The following is a 24930-nucleotide window of genomic DNA, read 5'->3' as shown; positions in this document are numbered from 1 at the left end:
TGACATAATAAAACAGATCAGACGCCTCCTTTGTGAGAAAGCATAGTTAGATGCAGAGATATAACTTTAAAAACACTTGTGAAAAAACTGGACACCACATGACATACAACATATAAACACGTAATGTTCTCAAAACTTCTGGAACATACTTCTGCAGCATAGATGTTTAGGTCTAAGAAAACCAGTTCTGCATTATTTTTCCTGTTCCTTTGAGCATCTGCCTTCCACGTTATGGGCAGACACAGCAATATGCTTTGCTGGTAGTTTATTTTCTTCTCTTCACTCACAGTTAACTACAATGCTCTGTATCGCTTTAGGGTATGACTAAAAGCCCCTCTAACCCAGCAGACCATGAGGCATAGTATTGCCAAAGCATAAGTATGTCAAATTTTGTTTTATTATATTTGGCTTTGTTATATATAAAACTGTGCTGTCCACATCTTTTATCTTTAGTTTTTAATCTTTTACAGTGTTTCAATTAGCCTATTATCCTTTTGCACTCGTCTTAATTGCTTACTTCCTCCATGGCAGCGGCAAGCATGTTCCGGCCTGCACCATTTCTAAATGACTTTGGAGAACCTGTGGTGCCTTGGAAGGAATGGCTAAAGATATTCAAATCATATCTAACTGCCATTGGGGAAAAAAGGTTTAGTTCTGTATGGAAACAACATATTTACTGTATAATCTGGGCACACATGGGAGGAGGATTTTTGAGACTTTACCTGACCCGAAGATTCCTCGTATTGAATGTGAAGGTGATGGTGACATAGAGGATGAGTACATAATCACCTTGTTCAAATTGCAAAACCACTTTGTAGACAAAATCAATATAGTGCTTGAACATCACAAATTCTTCTGCCAATACCAGGATAAACACGGAAGCATGACTAACTCTTTAGAGGTACTTAGAGGGCTAAGTAAGTTATGTGAGCTTGCTGAATTAAATGAGTTGCTCATAAGAGACCAGCTAGTGTGTTGCCCTAACAATACTAGGATACAGGAAAACGTTTACAAAAACAACCTAATCTTCAAGATGCCATTGAGATAACAAAAGCAATTGAGCACACAGCCTTGTGTTTAAAAGAAATTAGAACACCTACTGCTAATGAACACATTTCTGTAATACTAGACAAAGACGAAGAACCGGAAACAACTGTTTGCAAAGTCAAAGTTAACAAAGGATTCCGCCAATCTGGTGATTCAGAAGATAACAAACTAAAATGTTATCACTACAGGAGCAGAAAACATTTAGCTAACCATCCTAATTGCCAGGCTAGATCTGCCATTTGTAGGAAATGCAATAAAAAAGGACACCTAGCGAGGGTATGCAGAAACATCTCTAAGACAATTGATGGAGTTAATAAAGGAAGATCTCAATCTGTCAAGAAAATAATACTCGAGTTAATGATGTGGCGTAATGCTAGATGGTAATCCCATCAAAATGTTCACTGATTCATTCTCTCCCTTTACACTAGTTAATTTCTCTGATTATAGATGCATGACCAATAGCATCAAGGAGAACTTATTTACAGCTGACATATCTCCTAGTGGGTACACCAAGGATCCCATTCCCCACAAAGGGAAAGTTAAAACTGTCATCACATTTAAGGACCTATCTATAGTAGGGAAAGTGTATATCATAGACAAAGGTTCAAACCTCCTTGGATGGCAACATCAAAAAGAATTAGGGACAAAATTAGACCCTAATAACCTTGAACAGGTCTATACCATAAACAAATCACAAGAGAAACAATATGTGACAAGTTCCCTGAAGTGTTCACAGATAGTTTAGGATTGCTTAAGGATTCTTAGTATAAACTCAAACTTAAATCTAATGCTGTACCAGTGGTGCATAAAACCAGACCCATACCACATCTTATGTGGGGCACTTTACTAAAGGAACTTGCGAGGTTGAAAATGTAGGCATTATACAAGACATTGATTGTTCTGTTTGGGTTGCCCCCATTGTCATAGCAAAAAAAGAAGCCCATGGAGATGATATCAGATTATGTATTCGTTTACGTGACCTCAACAGCAACATTTAGGTTGAAAGACACCCTTAACCTTGTATCCACGAGATGGTGAGCACAATGGGAGAAGCTTATTTCTTCAGCGTTTTGGACCTCTCCATGGCCTACCATAAAGTTGAACTACATCCCGAGTCGAGATGGTTGACAGCATTCACCACACCCATGGGTATGTTCATGTTCTGCAGGTTGCCGTTCGGGCTTGCATCCGCTGCTGCAGAGTTCCAAAAAAGAATTTAACACATTTTAGAAGAGATACCTTAAACCTTGTGTATTCAAGACAATGTCTTAATATACGGGGCCTCTGTGGAGGAGCATAACGTGGTGTTGAGGAAAATCTTTTCCAAACTAAAAGATGCACAGTTAACGTTAAAAAAGAGAAGTGTAAAATAGGTGTCAGGACTGTGGGGTACTTGGGACATACTATTTCTAAAGATGGGTTTAAATCCAAAATGTGTCGACTCAAAGCTATCAAGGATACTCTGGACCCAGAGACATAAGATGAACTGAAGTCATTCCTCAGACTTGCAGAATACATGGGCAAGTATGTGAAAAGTTTTGCCAATTGAACCAGTACCATTAGAGATCTCATAAAAACACCACACAACCTACAAATGGGTAGATGTGCATCAAGCCACGTTTAAGAAAATCAAGGAAGCTATTTTGTCAGCTCCATATCTATGCAATTTTAACCCTTGCAGGAAAACTATATTAACTACTGATGCAAGCAATAAAGGGTTAGGGGCCACGTTATGCCAAGTAATTGACAGCAAAGAAAGAATTGTAGCCTTTGCTTAACGCACTCTTTCAAAATATGAAATTAATTATTCAGTGGTCGAAAGAGAGGACCATTCATGCTTCTGGACTGTGACGCATTTTACGTTCTTTCTATGGGGTCTGCAATTTTGTATTTGCATGGACCATAAACCTCTCACATACATGTTCGGCTCTTAGGAATCCTCCAACAGCACGCCCCGCATTGATAGATGGTTCCTGGGCTTAGAAAGCATTTGATTTAAGGTGGAATATATCCCTGGCAATCTAAACACTGCAGCTGATTTCCTATCTAGAGCTCAACTTAATAAAGAAGAACAATATGACACTCCTTAATATCCTACTTTGGAAATCAACTCTTCAGCCATAACTTCCAAGCAATGGTAAGAATATTCTGTCAAGGATAAGACATTTGACTAACTTGAATCTTTCACTCTGCTCGGTTGGCCCAAATGTTACAGCAAAGTCAACATTGAAGAGAAGGAATTCTGGGAAATTTGTCATGAAATTAATTTAAATCAGAAATTAATATTCAGAAATGACAAAATAATACCCCCTGAAGGCATAAGGAACAAGGTGATTGATAAACCCTGGGAAAAACCTGCTCTAGATATAATTGGCCCCATTACACGTAAAGGTGTTTCAAAATGCTTTGCATTGGTTTTAGTAGAGTACCAATCCCATTGGGTCGTCACAAGAATGGTGAATTAAATCACCACAGATATTTTCATTGATTTCCTGAAAGACACTTTCACAACAGAAGGAATGCTATCCACCCTCGTCACAGATAACAGTGTGCAATTCACCTCTACAGTTGGATCCTGGGGAAGGAAGATGGCAGACTAGTGCCCCTCATCTCGGACGCACCAGGAGAGGCTCCCGGCCAGCCCACCTACCATTGTGTAAGGTCGCGCATAGTTGAGAGAGGAAGAAAAATAGAGCGATAGACAACCAAAAGAGGAAGATTACCTGCATTCGGATGAAGGCTGGCTGAAACGGCGAGAGCGGCTGCAGCTGTGGCTGTACTCAGCGGCACTGGCGGCTCAGGCTGATTCCCAACGCGGATGCTTGGATCAACAAGGAACGTCCAACGGCTGTGGCTGTCTTCGGGGATGGTGTGCTGGTCAGCAGGCTCCTGCGGCTTAGGGATCTATTGGTCGAGCCTTGCTAAACCTGCCGGCTTTGCTTTGGAAATAACATTAGTGAGAAGGATGGTGCCGCCCAAGACTACAGTGAAGTTAACCAGGGTGACTAGGGCTGCAGGCGTCCAAGGAACTCCACTGGGTGAAGAGACTGCGCTAGCGGCGATTACAAAATCTGGCACAAAAGGAGGTACATCATGGGTTGGTAAACCTGCACTTCGCTTGTTACAAGCAGGGAAAGCTGCTGAACTTATCTACCTGAGGGAGGTCGTGGTTCAAACAGCCGATGCTATAGCAATAGAGACAATTTTGGGTAGTGCCGGCAGGAATGGCAAGAATGTTATGCAAGAGGAATCCCCTAATAATAGCTCTTCTCCGGAGGCATTTTCAGCGCAAGCTCGATATACTTTGTTCTCTTTTGCAGCGCCAGTAGAATCGGTGGCTGATGCTGCTGACCTGGGAATGTGTCTGCCATGGATCATATTGAGGCCTAGGTGTTCAGGGGAGACCCTGGCTATTATGGATAAGCCAATATTGGAAAGGGCTGATGCATCTACAGTGAGTGAAAATTTACCGGTTGACGACGGCGAGAATCCCATTTTTATTTCCCGGGACCCTAATGTTCTTAGTCCAGAGGTAGAGGGGAACACATCCGACGACCCCGCTAGGGCCCAGGGGTCTCCCCCTATATACATCGATCAGGGCGCTGAACCAAAAACAGGGAATTTGCTGACACCGGGTACTATGATCATCAGGGGGGGGAAGTAGGCGGGGCCACAACATACTCCTAACTCTATTGAGAATAAGAATGAACAGCCCAAGATGGTTAAACCTCGCAAGAAAGAGACAGCAAAACAGTTGGTACAATAGGTCTGCTGTGCGCCGGAGAACTTGTCCGTACAGTAGCCCGCTATCTAAGTGGGTTCAAGCAAAGTTAAGTCATTGATCTCTCGGCTCTCTGGCTCTGGCTCCAGTTCTGGTCTGAAAAATGGGCAGCGTAGTGTGAGCACTAGCAACCAGGAGATCCATTTAACAGCTGGCAGGTCTGAGGTATCAACTATGATGGATCACTCAGTTCAGAACTGTCCAGGGACTAAGATTTTGCCAAATGGTGAACTGGCGCTGGAGTTAGGGGGCATGATAAGGGCAAACATGCTGGATTCAACAGACAGGGCAGCAGATCAGACTTCTGTTAAGGAGCCAGCACTTGCTGTAACATTGCAGGCATTGCAAGAGCAAAGACGAGAAGCACAGGACTATCATGCCCAGATCAGAGCTGATTACCTCAGTATTCAACATGTACTGAAGGAGGTGACTGGTAAGGTGGCAGGAATAACAAGGGACATTGCCGAGCTACAAACGAGGGTAGCAGAGACAGAGGAAATTATGACAAATACGGCTAAGTCCGTTAAGTCTCAGGATTTGCAGCTTTTGGCCTGTCAAAATAAAATCGAAGATTTGGAATACCGGCAACGTCAGAACAATCTAAGATTATTTTGGGTTCTGAACGGCAAGGAGGGATCAGATCCCCGTGCTTATGTGGTCCAGCTTCTCCAAATGGACTTCCCGGAACTGTCAGATTGGGACTGGGATTGTCAAGTCCACAGGGTGCATAGGTTGCCCTTAACTCTGCAGAGACCAAGCTCCCGGTTTCCCTGACCCATTCTGATTTGTTTTGGGAATTTTTTGTTAAGGCAGGCGATATCCTTAAAGGCTCAGCCTGGGTCTCTAATAGTTGTTGACTCTTTTTCCTTATTTATTAGATCCGATTTAAGTCGTGCGACAATGGAGAAAAGGTGGAAAATGAGGCAACATATTGATCCTATTAAAGCAGAAGGGGCACAGTTTTTTTAGCAGGAACCGGCTCGGCTGAAAGTTGTCAAGGATGGGCACTCAATTTTTTGGGACGGATGTAGAGACTAAACAAGCGTTGAATAAGTGGCTGATGGCCAGAGCATCTCGCAGGAATGATAGGACTGGTGGTGTTTAGCATTTCTTAGCATTCTTTTAACAGCAAAGGGGGCAGAGATATGTGTTATAGAATTGTGAAGGGATAGAGTTGGGGCTGTGGTTAAGGGCTAATGTGCCTTTTTTCTCTGGGTTTATGCTGTTTAGGTTTTTCTTTTTCCCTTATCTCTCCTCTCGGATCTCCTTTTTCTTGCAATCCTTTCATGATGTAGGAAGGTTTATGCTCTAGCCCTTTGCTATGTACTATTTAGAATCTTCTGTTGAGATTGGTGGGGGGCTGGCTGGGGGCCGTCTTCGTGGTGCGGTAAGATATCAGCTGCCACATCCAGTGGCAGATTTTTGGGGAGGGTGATTCCTTCTTTAGGATACTGGGTGGGGGTGGAGGATTGTCCATGTGGGGTTTTGGGGTGGGTGCACATAAGGGTGTAGGGGTGGGAAACAAAGAAAAAGTCAAAGAGAATGTCTTTGGTTTTTTGAGCAGGTGGGGAAAGGTAGATTTGTATTTTTCTGAGTTGAAGTATGCTGTACATATGAAGGGATATGGCAATCATTAGTTGCTTGTCTTGGAATGTGTCAGGATTAAACAGAGGATCTAAAAGACAAGTACGGGAGGAGCTTAGGGTATATAAACCTCACATAATACTCCTTACAGAGACACATTTGGCATATACGGACCAAGGTCTTCTTAATCAATTGGGCTTTCAGAATGTAATATGCACTTCACAGAATGTGTCGATAAGGGGTACTGACATTATGGTTTCTAAGACATTGGACTGCCAAGTTCATGAGGTTTTAGCGGATCAAAGGGAGAAGTGGGCTCTAGCTCAAATCGAGATTAGCAGTGTGAAATATGTGTTCTGTGAACTGTATGGTCCCAACGTGGATGATCCGGCTCTTTTTGACTTTATCTGTTTGGAATTATTGGGGTGGCAGGGGGAGTTAGTTGTAATGGGCGATTTTAACTGTGTCATTGATTATGCTATAGATTCAACTAGTCGGGTGCTCACTTCTAGGATGGGGAAGGTGAGAGCCTCCATTTTAGAATTAGGACGTCTGTACTCGCTGCAGGATGTGTGGCATTCTCTATTTCCAACAACACTGGTTTATACATATTATTCCACACTACATAAACAGTATTCCAGGATCTACATGGCATGGATTTCGGATAGTATTTTATTAGGCTCGGACATGGAGGTGTGTCCTCGGATTACATCCGACCATACCCAATATTACTATCTTTTCGGGTCAATTCTGGCCCTAAAACGTCTCAACGTGTTTCTTTCATGGATTCTGAGTACCTGGCTCTTATTGCTAAAAGTTTATTGGAATAATTGGGGAATGCCTCCCATTTTGTGGTATGGGATGCAATGAAGGAAAGGGGGTGGCCTAGTATAAAATTTACCAGGACTGCAATATGCACAGCTATAAAATTGTTTCAACATTTAATTCATTTCACTTCAAAATAAACAATGATCATATGCAATTTTATCATGTGAGCTTCCACAATATACATGATCATTCAATGTGTATACATTTATACAGTAATAAACACAAGTTACTAATGAAATAATTTTTCAAACACCCAATGCATTTCGGGACGTTTGTGGTCCCTTCTTCAGGGGTAAGCTGTTGGAGAAGAAAGGAGAGTGTATGTCAGAATCTGCACGGTGCGTGAACAGAATGTCGTGTTTTTTAATTTAATAATGAGGTATACGATACCTTTCAGTAGTTCACATGAGTTACATGTTTGTATTCTGTGAAGAGAGTTCAAGACAATGAAAGTATAAGAACAACTAATCTCTCTGTGAATTAATAATGATAAATAATGCAAGGAGCCCCGATTTCGTACCTGGACAGTTATGTCATTTTACACGATTCTCATGTTGCTAACGAGGAAGAATCTGCAGAAATAAAAACTCTATATTAACTACGTTGTGTGAAGCATTATGTCTGGATACACTCAATGCTTAAAGCCAAGCTCACCTTAATAACAACAGTTCAGGTGGCGGTGAAAACCGTTACTGGAGCAATATGTTACTGATCTGAAAATAAAGGACAAACCTTACATTCCAGTCAAATTTTTAAGTGCAAGCCCATAGAAATGGGGTCGTAGAGTATAACGTCCTTACCGATTCGAAGAAACGTTCGTGATGAAGTATGTCTCGGTCGAAGTTGGTAGTTCATCAGTATCAGGTGAGTAAATAGTCGCGCTGTAAAGCGTGGACATAGAAACTAAAAAAAGACTACGAAGCACCATGATCGCGAAGAAATGCAATGAAAGGCATATATTCGAGGAGCTACCCAGCAGTTTGTTTACCATCAGAATATAGAATTAGAGAAGCTAACTAAAGAAGCCTATCAAAAACTTATAGCCAGCAAAATCCAGCATGCTGAGGTGGTTCGGCAGGGGGTAGTAGACTAGGATTCTTTGTATGCCTTGTTAGTGGAGGACAGGGTGGCGATGACCAGAGTTTTAAAAGAGAAGGTAGCGCCGAGCTTCATCAAGCATAAGACACTGCAATATGATTATGGAGATCAAATTGGGAAAGTACTCGCTCACCAGCTTATGGAAAATTGTCTTAAGATGACAATCAAAACGATAAGGGGCGAGGGGGGTACATTATATAGACGCCCACAGGATATTGCTGATCAATTTTCTATTTTTTATCAGCAACTATATCTCCAGATGCTGCTCAAGATCTGACAAATATGCAGGGTTACCTGGAAGAGAATAACCTCCCGGTGCTGACGGAGGAAGACTCGCTCTTATTAAAGCAGGAAATTACATTGGAGGAAATTGAGGAAGCAATAGGGGGGCTCCCGCTGGGGAAGGCGGCCGGAGAGGATACTATCCTTGCTGAATTTTATAAGAGCTGTAAAAGTTTGGTGGCTCCGCTGCTAAGCGAGGTAATTAAGCAAAATGGGGCAACCTGTAAAGCTCCAAACTCATGGAATATTGCTAATATAATGGGTTTTTTTCAAAGGATAAGGCACCGGAGGAATGGGCGTTTTATTGCCCAATCTCTTTAATTAATGCAGATGCTAAGGTCTTTGCCAAGATACTAGCCACCCGGTTAACCTCTATGATGGCCAGCCTGGTTTCTCTCCAGCAGTACGGATTTATACAAGGGAGAGATACCACTGCCCATGTCAACACGCAGTGGAGGCTTTTGATGCTGCAAGGAAGCTAAAAATTAACCTCAGCACGGTGTTATTAGATGCAGAAAAAGCATTTGACTGGGTGGCTTGGGAATATCTTTGGGCAACACTTACTGCATTTGGGAGAAATTTCGGAAATGGGTTCAAGCTATGTATCACAGTCCTATGGCTAGATTGCTTTATTGTAATGTTCAAACAGCCCCTTTCTTCATTCGCTGTGGTACTAGACAGGTTTGTTCCCTCTCCCCCCTCATATTTGCTCTCTATATTGAGCCATTTATTAGGGCACTACAGGCTAACGTCAGGATATGTCCGCTGAATATTGGACAACGCCTGCTGAAACTCGCCGCGTATGCGGACGATATAGCTATTTTTCTGGAGGGTATCAATATGGAAGCTTAGAAGTTTGGCCTCTTTTCGGGCTATACATTGAATATTAATAAAACGCAAGTTCTTCTTAACTTTCAACCGGAATCTCCATTGGAAGCCCGACCGCTAGGTATTTAGGAGTTTGTATATTGCCCAAGGTTGAACTTATTCATCTAATAAATTATGATCCTCTTTTAGCTACTACTACTACTAAGCAACTGAAATTGTGGCAACAAGCTTCCTATCAGTATTTTGAGTTGGTGTAACATCATTAAGATGAAGATACTACCTAAATCTTTGAATTTAGTTCGGTCGATCCCGTTGCACATTCCCAATCTTTTTTTTAGCAAACTGGATGGGGTTTTAAGCAGCTTTATTTGGGGGTATAAGAAGTCAAGACGTGCTATGGGATTAATGAAGCTTCTGTATAATCAGGGGTGTCTGGAATTCCCCGACTTTAAGTTGTATTTTAGGGTTGCATTTATCAGTCGTTTGTGCAGCCTTTTGTACCCAGAGAAAGTGGATTTTTGGCATTGGCTTGTTCTTGGTCCAGAGAGCCTAATGTTCTTATATCGAATCAATGATCCTAATTATTTTAAACGGGTACGGTTCAACACTATTAGAGATTGTTATTATATTTGGCAGGGTATTATGGCTGGATCTTCTTTATCTCTAATACATAATAAGCTCCCTCTCTGGGGTAATCCGATGTTGCCCGGGATATTTCAGGATTCTGCGGGCCAGCAATGGGCGAAGCAGGAGTCCATTACCTAGGGCAGCTATACGATTGCATTGGTTTTAAATCATTTGAGAATCTACAACTTACTTTTGCTCTCCCCATTGGATGTTTTTTAAATATCTTCAGGTCAGGGATTATCTCATTAAACACCTTGCTATCCGGAGTGCCTCACGCTCAGGGGCTTGGGAGTGCTTGTGTGCTCAAAATCGGCAGGCAGCCATGAGTTGGATGTATCAATCTCTTTGTCAGTTTAGACCTGATGGCTGTGAAAAATTAACGTTAAGATGGAGTGAGACCTTGGGAATAAATATTACTATAGGGGAGGTAAAGACTGCTTTTGATATTATAGCACGCTCGGTACACTCGGTCAATTTACGACTGCAACATTTTCAGACGATCTGTGTACTTTATTATACACCGGAGAAGATCGCTAGATGGTCTCAAGGAGGGGCCATGGGGGTGGGGATGGCGCGTGTAACTGCCCCAAGTGTGGGCTATTCACAGCTGATATGATTCATATGTTTGCTACATGCCCAGATTTAGGTCTTTTTTGGCAGAAGATAATATTTGTTATTAAACTCTGACTTGGGGTGGAATACACATTTATGATAGCTGAGAAAATTCTCGGTTATAAAGAGGATGGTGGCGAACACAAATTTATAATTGCAATCATGTTAGTTGCTGCCCGGCTGGCGATAGACAGGGACTGGATTTCACCTAAGCCTCCCTCAGTAACGGAGTGATGGTTAATTGTAAGGGAAATTGGTGAAAGAGAGAAGGCTCTAGCTAAAGTTAGGGGTATTTGCGCCCAACAAAAATTTGATTCTATATGGGGCTGTTTAGATGAATCATAGCCCGACGGTTTTAGGAGATTAGGATGCTTTTCTTTTGTTTATTATCCATTTTTCCTGATTTTCAGTTATTTTTGTATCTGTGTTAAGCACTCATTTCTAGATTTTAACTTGTATGCTGAATTCCGACACTTTAATTTAGACACACACTGCATTATTATCATTTTTTTTGTCACTACTTTGGCATCTGTTTTATTTTTTTTCTTCTTCCTTGTATTTTGTATTATTGCAGATCAGAATTCTGAATGTACTTCTTTTTGACAATAAAAAAAGATTAAAAAAAAAAAGCAATTTACCTCTACACTCATGACTAGTTGTCTTACAAGGTTAGCAATCACACACCTTAAAACCGCTTTGTACTGTCCCAGAGCCAATGGCTTGGCGGAAAGAATTAACAGGATGATCAAATAATGTATACAACTATCCTGTGTTGATCACCTCCCAGTTGAAAGAGACATGCTCTGGGCATACCACACTACTCCTAACCATGTCACTGAAATATACCCTTTCTCCTCTCTCAAAAGGAGGAAGCCAAGCACAAAGTTCTTTCCGAATTAGAATGAGGGAGGCAAATTGGTGGAATACAACCTAGGTGCCGATTCCGATCCGTTAAAAATATTCCCCGTACGAATCGTATCCGGATTTTTTAACGTACAAATCGTACAAGTCCCGTACAAACTGGCAAGTACGATCCGCATGTTAAAAAATCCATACGAATCGCATTGGGAAAATTCCCCGACACGTCCTCGGGTCGGAAAAAGTGTCCGACATGTCCCCGGACAGTTTTACGTACGAATCGGGAAACTGAAGTCCGAGCGCGCAAGTACGATCCGTCCCGTCCGTCCGAATGCACAACCGTATGTAAATAACATCGTACGGAGCGAACTCCCATGGCAAGCATGGAGACGTCCAAACATGTGCCCGCATATGCACCGAACACCCCCCCAGCCCACCCCCCCAAGTACGCGCCGTACCCCCAGCCCCCATGTACGCACCGTACCCCCAGCCCCCCCTGTACGCGCCGTACCCCCACCCCACCCCCGTATGTACGGTGCGTACCACCACATCCCGTATGCATGGGGCGTACCACCACCCCCGTATGTACGGTGCGTACCACCCCCCGTATGTATGGTGCGTACCCCCCGTATGTACGGTGCGTACCACCACCCCCTGTATGTATGGTGCATACCACCACCCCCCCTATGTGCGGGGCGTACCACCACCCCCCCGTATGTACGGAGCGTACCACCATCCCCCCTATGTACGGGGCGTACCACCACCCCCGTATGTACGGTGCGTACAACCCCCCCGTATGTACGGTGCGTACCCCCTGTATGTACGGTGCGTACCACCACCCCCGTATGTTCGGTGCGTACCACCACCCCCCCATGTACGGGGCGTACCACCACCCGCCCCGTATGTACGGAGCGTACCACCACCCCGTATGTACGGTGCGTACCACCCCCCGCATGTACGGTGCGTACCCCCCGTATGTACGGTGCGTACCACCACCCCCGTATGTACGGTGCATACCACCACCCCCCTATGTACGGGGCGTACCACCACCCCCCATGTACGGTGTGTACCCCCCGTATGTACGCGCAGTACCCCCACCCCCCCTATGTACGAGGCGTACCACCACCCCCATCTGCACGGTGCGTACCACCACCCCCCTATGTACGGTGCGTACCCCCCGTATGTACGTGCAGTACCCCCAGCCCCCGTATGTATGCGCCGTACCCCCAGCCCCCCCTGTACATGCCGTACCCCCACCCCACCCCCGTAGGCACGGAGCGTACCCCCACCCCGTAGGTACGGAGCGTACCCCCACCCCGTGTAGGTGCAGAGCATACCCCCACCCCGTGTAGGTTCGGAGCGTACCCCCACCCCACCCCGTAGGTACGGAGCATACCCCCACCCCCGTATGTACTGTGCGGACCCCCAGCGTGTAGCGCTGGGGGTCTGCAGTGTACCTACGGGGGTGGGGGTACGCTCCATACCTACGGGGTGGGGGTACGCACCATCCATAGGGGGGGTGGGGGTACGCACCATCCATAGGGGGGGTGGGGGTACACACCGTCCATAGGGGGTGGGGGTACACACCGCCCATAGGGGGGGTGGGGGTACGCACTGTCCATAGGGGGGTGGCGGTACGCACCGTACATAGGGGGGTGGTATGCACCGTACATACGGGGGGGTGGTGGTACGCACCGTGCATACAGGGGGGTGGTGGTACGCACCGTACATAGGGGTGGGCGTGGTACGACCCGTACCCATGCCTTTGGGACGTAGGGTACGGGCCATACCACCATTGTTGGGGTGACGTATGGGTGGGCGTGGTATGACCCGTACCCACACTCTTAAGGCGTGGGTACGGTGCGTACCACAATTGTTGTGTTGCCGGTTTGCGTCCATGTCGACTTCTGTTGTGGCGGACGCAGGCCTTGGTGGAGACGCCCCCGCCCCCCGAAGTGACCAGGCCCTGGGGGTCAGGTATGTACAGGGCATGTATGATTTTTAACTTGGGTGGGGGTTATGTTTCCTGCCCCTGCCCCCCCCTTTGCCCCTGGGTGTTGTTCTGACCTTCTGCGGCGTCTGCGTCGGTTCCTGTACACCAGGTGGACTGCTATGAGGGTCGGGATGACACGTAGGTTGGGGTCCATGGCTGTCCGTTGCGTACAGGTGCTCCTTCTGCGCGTTTTCCTGATTTCCCGGCAGTTTTTGGCTGCCGTAAAATATAATCCGTGTGGAGTGACGTGGGCTCGGATCGTACTTGCTGGTTCGTGAAACGCTGCCTGACTCCGTCCGGACGTCACGTCCGCGGTGTCCCGGATCCGATTTGTATGTATTTTTTTGCCGGTCGGTGTTTTTTACGATTCGTACGGAAATGGTGTTTCTGTACGAATCGTACTTGCGGGTTTGTAAGGTGTTTTCCCGGGTACGGGTCGGACGGAGGAAACGCTTCGTCCGACGGTTCGTACCCGGGTTTTACAGGATCGGAATCGGCACCTTAATTGCTTCAAAAAACAAAGTTACTTCCTATCAAAACAAATACAAAAAGTCATACGACCACAAACATGGCAGGAAAAAATGAAATTGGAAGGTAGGTGACTGTGTCTACATCAAGAAACCTGCAGAGAAATGCCATGGCATCTCTAAGTTCGTTGGACCTATGTGAATATTTGAAATTAAGCATAATCTAGCAGTCATGGAAAATTGACAAAATTTGAGCATGAACAGGTTGGCTAAATGCTCCCCACCATTCATTAATAGAACTGACAATTCCCTAGTCATGCCTAAGTTCCAGCAAGACCTGACCGCCAATAATTCCAAGTACAAAAGACATAGATCCTCACCAAAGTGGCATGGCAACTATCACATGTAGAATCAATGTTGCTCTCCTGTTTTCGTCTCTATATATTAAGGGGAAGATGTGTTCTGATCTTTCCTCTTATACTTACTATAGATATATATAAAATAGTGCTAGTTTCTTTCCGTTTTTCTTATTTTGTTATTGACATTTCCCTTCCCCCTCTTATTTTATTCATAGGGTGCATTCCATCAGTTGGACCTGGAGCATGTCCTAGACTGTTGAGAGAGGGATTCTGTGAGGCTTAGGCTTGATGGGAGTTTGGAATTGCGAAGAGTGGAGACTCTAAATAAAGATGCTTGAATTCTGTCCTTTGTGGAAGTGTCTTTGTAACAACATACATAGACCAGAATGTATCAACAATTTCATCAAATATGAATGTCATTTTATAATTGTTTACAGCTTCTTATGGCACTTAATATGTTTGCTAATTTTGTTGTCTGTAGTAGGCCTGAAAACCATAATCTTAGGGCTGCATCTTTACACATTTCCTAGCAGCAAAACTTCCCTTTCGAACTTGTCAAGTAGAAGCAGAATTTATGGGGAAAATTAACCTAATACTGTATATATGAATGATATCTTCTCTTAAAAAACATCCAGCACTTACTAGGGAAGAAGATCCTCCCTCGTGCTTAGATTAGTTTTCTCTGAGATTAACACATTCCTATTGCACGATTATGCAGCGTCTAATTGTTTTGAAAAAAAAACATATACATACTGGTCTCAATTTCTATGAATTTTAGCTCCATGCTAAAACTGACGAGAGCCCTGGTCAGTTAAAATGATTATAGGAAAGCACAATCTTTAGTATGACAGCCACCTATATATTTTGCCCTGAATGTTTTGGCTGGCTGTAGAACTCTGTGCACTTTTCCCCTGCTAACTAGTGGCAAAGTGCAGGTGCTCCTCCTTCAAACATGATAAAATATGTATCCCCCTAATTGGCATATTTAGCTTGCCAATAAGTCTCTATTATATGGTACAAAGTGTTACAGGGCCTGTAAGTTAAATGTCACTAGTCAACTGCAGCACCTCTTGTACCATCCACTACAGCGACACTTTAAAGCACGGCTTTAGGACTATCATAGTAAACTAACCAAAGCAGCTTTTAAACTGCAATTCAACCAAAAAGGTAGCTCTTGGTTCGGAAAGTGCCTTTTTTCAATGGTGTAAATCAGTTCAGTAGTTCCTGAGAAATTCGAAAATAATGATTGATATATCTGAGCACCAAGGAGGAATTGCAAATCCTCCCGAACACGAGCTTAATTCTGATTGGCTGCCAACACTCCAAACCAGAATGTGTTGGCAGTCATCTTGTGACTGGGTAACTGAGTCACAAGAAAACAGTAGAGTAAAGGTTAAAAAACAAGAAAAGGAGGCAGGATAGAAATACCCCACAAGGACCCCCAGGCCCAAGAAAAGCATTATTTTTGTACAAAATCCACCGGATTTGCACTGGGTGAGGAATCTGGCCGAGCCCACCTCCCCGGGGATTGTTTAATTAGGAGTGGGGCGCCTCTCAGGCCCCCCCAAGCCCGAGAACTGACACCTCCCCAGGGCTTTGTTATTTTGTGGGTGGGAGGCCTCACAGACCCCCCCCCCCCAAGCCCCAGGGACCGTCACCTCGCCGGGGCTTTCGTTAATTATTTGCAGGGGGCTCGCAGGCCCCCCCAACCCCTGGAGACCAGCAACTCCCCGGTTCTTTCATTAATTATTTGCTGGGGGTTCGCAGGCCCCCCCAAGCCCCGGAGACCACCACCTCCCCAGGGCTTCAGACATGATGGCCCCCTCCTGGAGCTCTAGATGGCCCTGGGTATGGCCACCCCCCCATGGCAGGCTCCTGCAATGTCCCGGGGTACCCACCCCCGGGACATTGCCGTTTGCAATGGCAGGGCGGGAGTCTTTGCAAACTTCTGCTTTGCTTCATGGAATCGAGAGCAGGACATCTGCTCTTGCTTCCATGAAGAAAAGCAGTATTGCTTATGGGCAGGGGGAGCTGCTGTTAGCAGCTTCCCTTGCCCACAAGCAATGGTGGCTGCCGCAGGCGGCGGGGAGCCGGCAGGGACCATGGGAGCATTGGGGATCCCACCACATTCCCCAACTTGATGGCTGGCCCCGGGGGTTGGGGTTCCCGGGGCCAAATGTGGCCCAGAGAAGGGTGGGTCATGCGGCCCCTTCCCATTTTTTTAAATAAGGTCTGGCACAAGGGCCATAATTGGCCTCAGGAGGGGGGCCACATGGCCCAAAAGCTCCAGGCTGGCCAGGACCCGGGGGATGGAATTCCTCTGGGCCAGATGTGGCCCAGAGAAGGGGGGCCGCGCAGCCCCTTTCCTGTTTAAAAAAAAGAAAGATAGAATGCTGAGGCCCTGGGCGATGGGGTCCCCAGGACCCACAAATAATTAAGGAAAGGGGGACCACACAGCCTCCCTTCCAAAAACAAAAGAAAAGCCGGCGTTGTGGCCCCCTCCCTGCACCATGGTGCAAACGGGCCTCCTGGCATGTTTTGGGTTGGGGGATTAAGTCCCCTTCATTCTTGAGGGTCCCTGGGGCCAACTAGCCCACCAGGTACCTCCAGTAAGCCCCACACAGTGGGATTGCTGAGAGGTGGTCCGAGGCCACGCCCCTTTTACACCACTCTGCAAATGCGCAGCTCTGCTCACTGTTGGTGGGGCGATGAGGTCCTCTTGTGTTCTGAGGACCTCAGTACACAAGTGGACTTTATCTCCTGAGCAGCAGTGCACCAGGAGCCGCGTTTGCAGAGTGGTGTAAAAAGGGGACATGGCCTCGGACCGCCTCTCAGCAATCCCACTGTGTGGGGCTTACTGGAGGTAAGAGGTAGGCTAGTTGGCCCCTGTTAGATCTGGGAGTCTCTAGTTGGCAGGGTAGGTACCACTGTCCAAGTAGGGACCCTTGCTTCTAGTCAGGGAAAGGGGGATACACTGTTAAGATAACCCCTGCTCACCCTCTAGGTAGCTTGGCCTGAGCAGTCTAGGCTATCAAAGGCAATGTGTAAAGTATTTGTACCAACACTCACAGTAAAACAGTGAAAACACCACAGATGTACTCCACACCAGTTTTAGAAAAATAAGGTATCTTTACTAAAAACTTCACAAGACCAAATACTACAGAAAAACCAACATACAATTAAAAGGTTACTTTAAAGATAGTTCAAGAGTTTGCAGAAAGTACTCCAGGATGTAAAAGTCAGTGTCCTGCACAATGCGACTCTCAATGCACAAAATGCCCAACAGTAGTTGTGTTAAGATTCCCAAAAGCTATAACAAGGAAGATGGGAAAGGCGATGCGATACTCCTGAGATCTTGGGGAGGCTTTGCAGCAGCCCTGCTTCACACAGCAGAGGTGGATGCGCCGGCTCCGATCTGTAGGCGGAGGATGCGATGACTTTGGCTTTCGTTGCGTAGGTTTTTTAGGGGGACGCTTCACGCACAGGTACGATGCGACGATCTTCGATGCGGCGCGATGCGCGGCGCAGCGCTGACTTCTGGCGCTACAACCCTCGATGCGTCGCGGTGCGCGGCGTTGACTTCTGGCGCCGCAAGCCTCGATGCATCATGGGACAGGACTCTGCGTCGACACACGCAGCGACTGGATACTTTCACGCACCGGCAGTGGTGCGGCCTGCAAACTGGTTCTGCGACGACCCTCGCAGCGTCAGGAATCTTCACGCACCGGGGCGATGCTCGACGCACTCACGATGCGGGGACTCCGGGTGCTGCGATGACGCCGCAATGAAATTCTCCTCGCACTCTCGCTCTTGCGACTCGCAACCGGATGATGTGTCCCTCAAATGGATGATGCGATGGGTACCAGTTACTCTTGTTCACGCTTCTGCTTCCCAGCTCCCAAACACAGCAAAATGACCTCCTGAGGCCCCAAGACTAGGCAAGCACTCCAAGGCAGGTCAGAACTCCCTCAGCAGAGTTCCAGGGGAGCTGGTGGTGAAGTCGTTTTGTTCCTGGGACTTCTTAACAGGGAAAGTATAATTTGAAAATGAACCTGCACACCAATAGTGATTTTTGTCTTGTATATTTAATGCGGATTAAATCGTCTTAAGCTTAGGTGAGCGTGCTGCCATGTACTAGGGTTTCAGCCCTAACCCTATCTGTAAAAGTTTCAAAAGGAGGGATGGAGTGTTCCACGCCTGCATGACGCACAGCTAAAAGAACTCATAAGAGTTTTCTGATTGTAATGTACAATTTAATTTAAAAAATTCAAAATGAACATGAAAATCAAGTTTTCTAACTCGTAACATAAAACATAATCATATTATGACATGCGTTTTCATCAAATTGGTATAAAGCAATGTTTGTTGCTATGGACTTGAAAAATAAATTTTCATAAGCAAAAATACAAATTTTCATGAACAGGAATTCATCTGTATTTTCATGTTTAATCCCAATGCATTTCGGGTTTTTAACCCTTCTTCAGTGGAGAGAATTCAATTCCTGTGTAATTCTGAAGACAGTTCGACGCAAAAGGCACTACAATAAAAATGAAGCAATTGAACGTGTCAACAGTTTAATAACTAGGATTTGCACTCAAGTTTCAAGTTAATGTTGTGAATGTGAAATGATCAAAGATCTATTGCAGTGTGCTGAGCCATTCTAGCCCATTCTCTTAGAAGCATCTTAGATCAAAAGAAAAGAAAAGCATGAACACCCGTGTCGAGTCAAAGGTATATAGGTGAACTAAGTATAAAACGGGTAAAGAATATCCCGTGCCAAGTATCTTAACGTAATGGTGAAAAGAGAAAAAGCAAGCAGGAACGTGAGTTTGAGAAGGAGACAAAATGTGACGATTTTTACTCACATACAAGAGTTCATCATAGTATATGAGAACCAATTTCCTGACAATGTACGTGCCGAATACCTGTAAAGATATACAGAAAATGTGTTGGCACACCCTGACAGCGTACGTAATTGAGGGACTAACTGTTATAAGTTGAGAATTCTTACCCTGGGGTACTCTTGAGTGTTCTAATGAAGTGTGGGTTGTTGAAGATGCCTGTGACGATAAAAATGTAAACTAATTAGGTCCGGAGCTAACCGAACTGAAGCGAGAACGCTGTAAGGGTCTATCGTGTCGCCTAGCTTACCCGTAGTCGGAGTCAAGGCTGCGTTGAGCGTGAATCGTCATGGAGCGTACGGGAACAGACACGTCATCACTTGGAGTCGTGAGAAGGCAACCATATTAATCTTGAAAGCGGAGCTTTGAACCAACTTTATTCTAATGAACACTTGTAATGTCGCTGACATTTAAAGGGTCAAAAATAAGGAGAGTGAATTAAATAAAGAAAGTGAGTCGAGCTAACTCATGAAAAAAGTACTCACTGATGTGCTGGATCCTCAGATGACGTAGAAATGTGATAAAGAAGAGAGATAAAGAAATAGAAAACGGATAAGACCTATGAGTTTATTAGAAGATTAACAGTGAAATTTGTTGATTAAATAGTAATGGTGTGTTGTTAAACAAGAGACATGAAATATCAAAAAGAAAATGATGTCAGTGATGCTGAAGTGATAGACAAAAAATGAGCGAGTGCAAATCCTTTACAATTCAGGTGTCATTAAAGGGCGAGCGTGTGCCCACAGTAAAGAGCTCTAGATGATAATGAGAGAACATTTCATAAAGACATTGAAATTCAATGTGATCATTGAGCCCCCCCCCGGGATCAAGGTGTCCAATTTTTTTTTATCCATGTTGTTTCTCTTCTTGCTAGAGTATTGTGAAAGTCAATGTTAGATGTGGTGCATATTTTTTCAAGAATAATGAAGCGTAATTGGGGTATGGTATGTGCTGTTTTTGTCCAATGTGTGGCTAAACATGATTTTGGGTTCTTATTACGGATGGTGCTGTTGTGTTCTATTATTCTGGTTTTTATCTTCCTCGAGGTTCTGCCAACATACACAAGTCCACAGGGACATTGTATCGCGTATATAACACCTTCTGTGTTACAATCTGAAGAATGTTTTTTTTGCATGCCTTTATACCTATGTGTTTGAGATGAATGTTTCGATTTTAAGATTTCTCTTATGTTTTTAGCCCTGGTATGTGCAAATAGCGGAGGACCTTTGAAAAGATCTGTGAAGTCGGTTTCTGATGTTATAATCTCCCAGTGTTTGTTGATTATTTTCTTAATACGAGATGCTTGTGTGGAGTATTTAAGAACACATACTTCTCGTTCAATTGTTGCTTTTCGTGCTGGAAGTAATAAATCTTCTCGTTTCTTGCCAGAAACTTTATTTACCGCCTCAATTAATGTTTCTTCGGGATATCCTCGTTCTTTGTAGCGTGTTTTTTGTTCATCAATGAGTTGCAAGCTTTCTTGGTTATCTGAAGTGATCCTCTTGATTCGAATGAATTGTGAGACAGGTAAATGATTTTTAAGCGAAAAGGGACGTCCACTCGATATCACCACCAATCAAGCAGACACAAAAGCTTATTCCAGAAAACTCTTATGAGTTCTTTTAGCTGTGCGTCATGCAGGCGTGGAACACTCCATCCCTCCTTTTGACACTTCTTAACAGGGAGCCAGCTCTCCTCAGGCCCTTAGAGATCAGAATCAAAAGAAGGGGACACAGCAAAGTCCTTCCCCTCTCCTCTTCATTTCCTTCCAGCTTTCTCCTTGGCAGAGGTTCCCTCCTTGTTCCACAGTGATCTAAAATTTAGGTGTCTGGGGTCCTCTACTTATACCCCTCCAAGTCTTTGTCTCTCTTTGTTTCAGTGGGGGGATTCCCCTGCTCAAACAGGTTCCTGGGTGTGCTCTGCCCTGGAGCACCTGGTTTCTTTCAGAGTGAGGGGCAGGGTCGTTAGACGCTCAGCAGGAGGTGGAGCCTTCTTTGTGCTGGCAGAGGCAGAGTCCTCAGCCTGGCCAGCAGGGGGTGGAGCCAGCATTGTGCTGGCAGAGGCAGCCCTACTCAAACCCAGGGGCTACTCCTCCCACCCATTTAGAGCAGATCTCCCTATTCACCCTGCTGCTTACTCATCCAGACTCCTGGAGCCAACTAGCCCATCACATGACACCAGTCAGCCAATCTGCACACAGGCACACAGGAAGGTTAAACAGGAGAATAGCTACTTCTAAAAAGTGCTATTCTCACACAGTGAATTTAAAAACCATCTTGCTAAAAAGATGTATAATTAAATTCTGAACACAAAGGGGAAGATAGGCATGTAAACAGCCTCCCCCATTCTGTCCTATGGGCAAGATTGCCTCTCAGTAGTGAAAAACGAAAAACGAAAATGGCTGTAATTCACTACCAGGTCATGTTACACACCTCAGTACATGCCCTACCTTTCAGATACACTGCACCCAGCCCAGGGGGGTACCTAGGGCCACCATAGGGATGCCTGACATGTACAGAAAGGGAAGGATAAGGCCTGGTCAGTGGTTGCACTGGCCAGGTCGACATGGCGGTCCTGGACTGCACATAGGCACTGCAAGCAGGCCTAAGACATCATTTTAGGGCTACTCCTGTGGGTGGCACAATCAGTACTGCAGCCCACTAGTAGCATTTGAATCACCAGCCCTGGCACACTTAGTGCACTTTACTAGGGGCTAACAGGTGAAACAAATATACCAATCATGGATAACCAATCAATAAAACAATTTATACAGAGAGCATATGCACTTTAGCACTGATCAGCAGTGGTAAAGTGCCCAGAGTCCTATTGCCAACAACCACGGGTCAGAAAAAATAAAGGAGGAAGAAGCAAAAAGTTTGGGGATAACCCTGCAAAAAGGGCCATTTCCAACAGCCCCAAAGGACCCTTAGCAGCGAAGGGGACTTCAATCCCCATCCAAGAGCGCGCCAGGGTGTGGTCTGCTATGAGAACTTAGCAATCCAGCTGTGTGGGACCTACTGGAGGTCATAGGAGGGGTAGTTGGCCCCCAAGGATGTCCTTTGGGGCCAACTATCCCTCTTGTTACGTCAGGTAAGTCCTGCACAGTGGGACTGGTAAGATGTCTTCGGAGGCCATGCCCCCTTTCCCCACCACTCTGCAAACGTGCCTCTTGGCAGACTACGGGATGGGGGATGAAGTCCACTTTACTCCTGAGGGTCTTTGGGGGTAAGAAGCCCTCCTGGTACTTCCTGTAAGTCATACACAGTGGAATTCCTGGGCACTGGTCAGAGGCCCAGCACCCTTTCTCAACTACTCTGTAAACGCAACTACTAGTCAAAGAAGCATTTGCAATTCAATAGGTTTCTTATTTGTGAGAGTTAGAGCTATTGGCGTTGTAAATGTATAAGCTTTTTACATTGTTTTTTGGTGTAGAATGGATGTAAGTTGTGTGTAGTGGAATTATGTGGTATGTCGTGCAGTGAAATTATGTGAATAGAAAGTATATGATATTTAGTGTATAGGAATTATGTGGAGTGTGATTATGGGATTATGTGTTTTGGAGAGTAATTATGTGGTAATGTAGTCTCTGTTGTGGAGTGGTAACCTCAGGTTTAGACATTACCATAGAATCTAAACTATAAACTCAATGAGACACAATAAAAGAAGGAACCACTGAGGAGTACTTCTGGACCTAGTCAGAGGTATGAGCAGGGCCACTGGAATTATGTGACTGTTCGGCTGCACCAATTTTTTAATTAAAAGTTTTCTGCATTTGCCAAATATTCCTTCATCTGCTGCTTAATCTGCAGATTTGAATTAAAAAACCCTTGTTTCTAGCTCAAATGGCTCAAATGTTCCCAAAAATGCAGCTCCAATTCTAACAGCGTGGTGGAAGGCCCTTTGGAAAGCTGGAATGGTCATGTGTTACTTATTTCAAAAGGTGGGTGTTAAACTGGTACTAATGGTGCACAAATCTCTTGTCTTTCTGTGCCTCTCTTGCTCTTTCTGCATTTCTCTTGAGTTTTTCTGCATCTTTCTTCCTCTTTCTGCACCTCACTGTCTTCTTTCTGCACTTCACTTGCATCTTTCTGCACTTATCTTGCCCCTTACTGTACCTCACTTGCCTCTTTCAGCACCTCTGTTGCTTTTTTCTGCACCTTTCTTGCCTCTTTCTGTACCACACTTGCCTCTTTCTGTACTTCTCTTGTTTCTTTCTACACCTCTTGCCTCTTTCTGCTCTTCTCTTGCCTCTTTGTGCATTTCTCTTGCCTGTTTCTGCTGTTTGTTCCCTTGCCTCTTTCTCTACCTCTCTTGCCTCTTTTTGCACCTCACTTGCCTCTTTCTGCACCTTACTCTCTTCCTTCTGTACCTCTCTTGCCTCTTTCTGCACTTCTCTTGCCTCTTTCTGCACTTCTTGAGTCTCTTTCTATACCTATCTTGCCTCTTTCTGTACCTCAAGTGCCTCTTTCTGCACTTTCCTGCCTCTTTCTCCACCCCTCTTGCCTCTTTTTACACCTCTGATAATTCTTTCTGCACTGCTCTTGCTTCTTTTTGCACATCACTTGCCTCTTTCTGCACTTCTCTTGCTTCTTTCTACACCTCTGTTGCTTCTTTCAGCAATTCTCTTGCCTTTTTCTGCACATCTTTTGCTTATTTCTGCTCCTCTCCAGTGTCTTTCTGTACCTCTGATGCCTCTTTCTTTACCTCACCTGCTTCTTTCTGCACCCCTCTTGCCTCTTTCTGCACCTCATTTGCCTCTTTATGCAATTCTCTTGCTTCTTTCTACACTTCTGTTGCTTCTTTTAGCAATTCTCATGCCTCTTTCTGTACTCCTCTTGCTTGTTTCTGCACTTCTCTTGCGTCTTTCTGCACCTCTGTTGACTCTTTCTGCACCTCTCTTGCCTCTTTCTGCACCCATGTTCCCTCTTTCTGCACCTTTCCTGCCTGTTTCTGCACCTCTCTTGCCTCTTTTTGTACCTCTGTTGCTTTTTCTGCACTTCTCTTGCTCTTTCTGCACCCTTTGCGCCCCTTTCAGCACCTCTGTTGCTTCTTTCTGCACTTCTCTTCCTTCTTTCTGCACCCCTACTGCCTCACTGCCTCTTTTTGCACCTCTTCTGCCTTTTCTGCACCCCTCTTGCCTCTTTTTGCACCTCTGTTGGTTCTTTGTGCACTGCTCTTGCTTATTTCTGTACCTCCCTTGCCTCTTTCCGTATTTCTATTCCTTCATTGTACACCTCTGTTGCTTCTTTCAGCAATTCTCTTTCTGTAATTCTCTTCTTTCTTTCTGCACCTCTCCTGCCTCTTTAAGTACCTCTCTTGTCTCTGTGTGCACCTCTCCTACCTATTTCGGCACTCCTCTATCCTCTTTATGAACCTCTTTTAGTTCTTTTTGCACTGCTCTTGCTTGTTTCTGCACCTCAATTGCTCTTTCTGCACTTCTCTTGCTTTGTTCTACACTTCTGTTGCTTCTTTCAGCAATTCTCTTGCCTCTTCTTCACTTCTCTTTCTTGTTTCTGTACCTTTCTTGCATCTTTCTGTACCTCTGTTGCCTCTTTCTGTACCTCACTTGCTTCTTTCTACACCCTTGCTGCCTCTTTCTGCACTTAACGTGCTTCTTCCTACACCTCTATAGCCCCTTTCTGCTCCTCAGTTGCCTCTTTGTGCA

The sequence above is a fragment of the Triturus cristatus genome, chromosome 2_1 (assembly GCF_964204655.1).
Source record: "Triturus cristatus chromosome 2_1, aTriCri1.1, whole genome shotgun sequence".
NCBI lineage: Eukaryota > Metazoa > Chordata > Amphibia > Caudata > Salamandridae > Triturus > Triturus cristatus.
Note: the sequence above shows the minus strand (reverse complement) of the source record.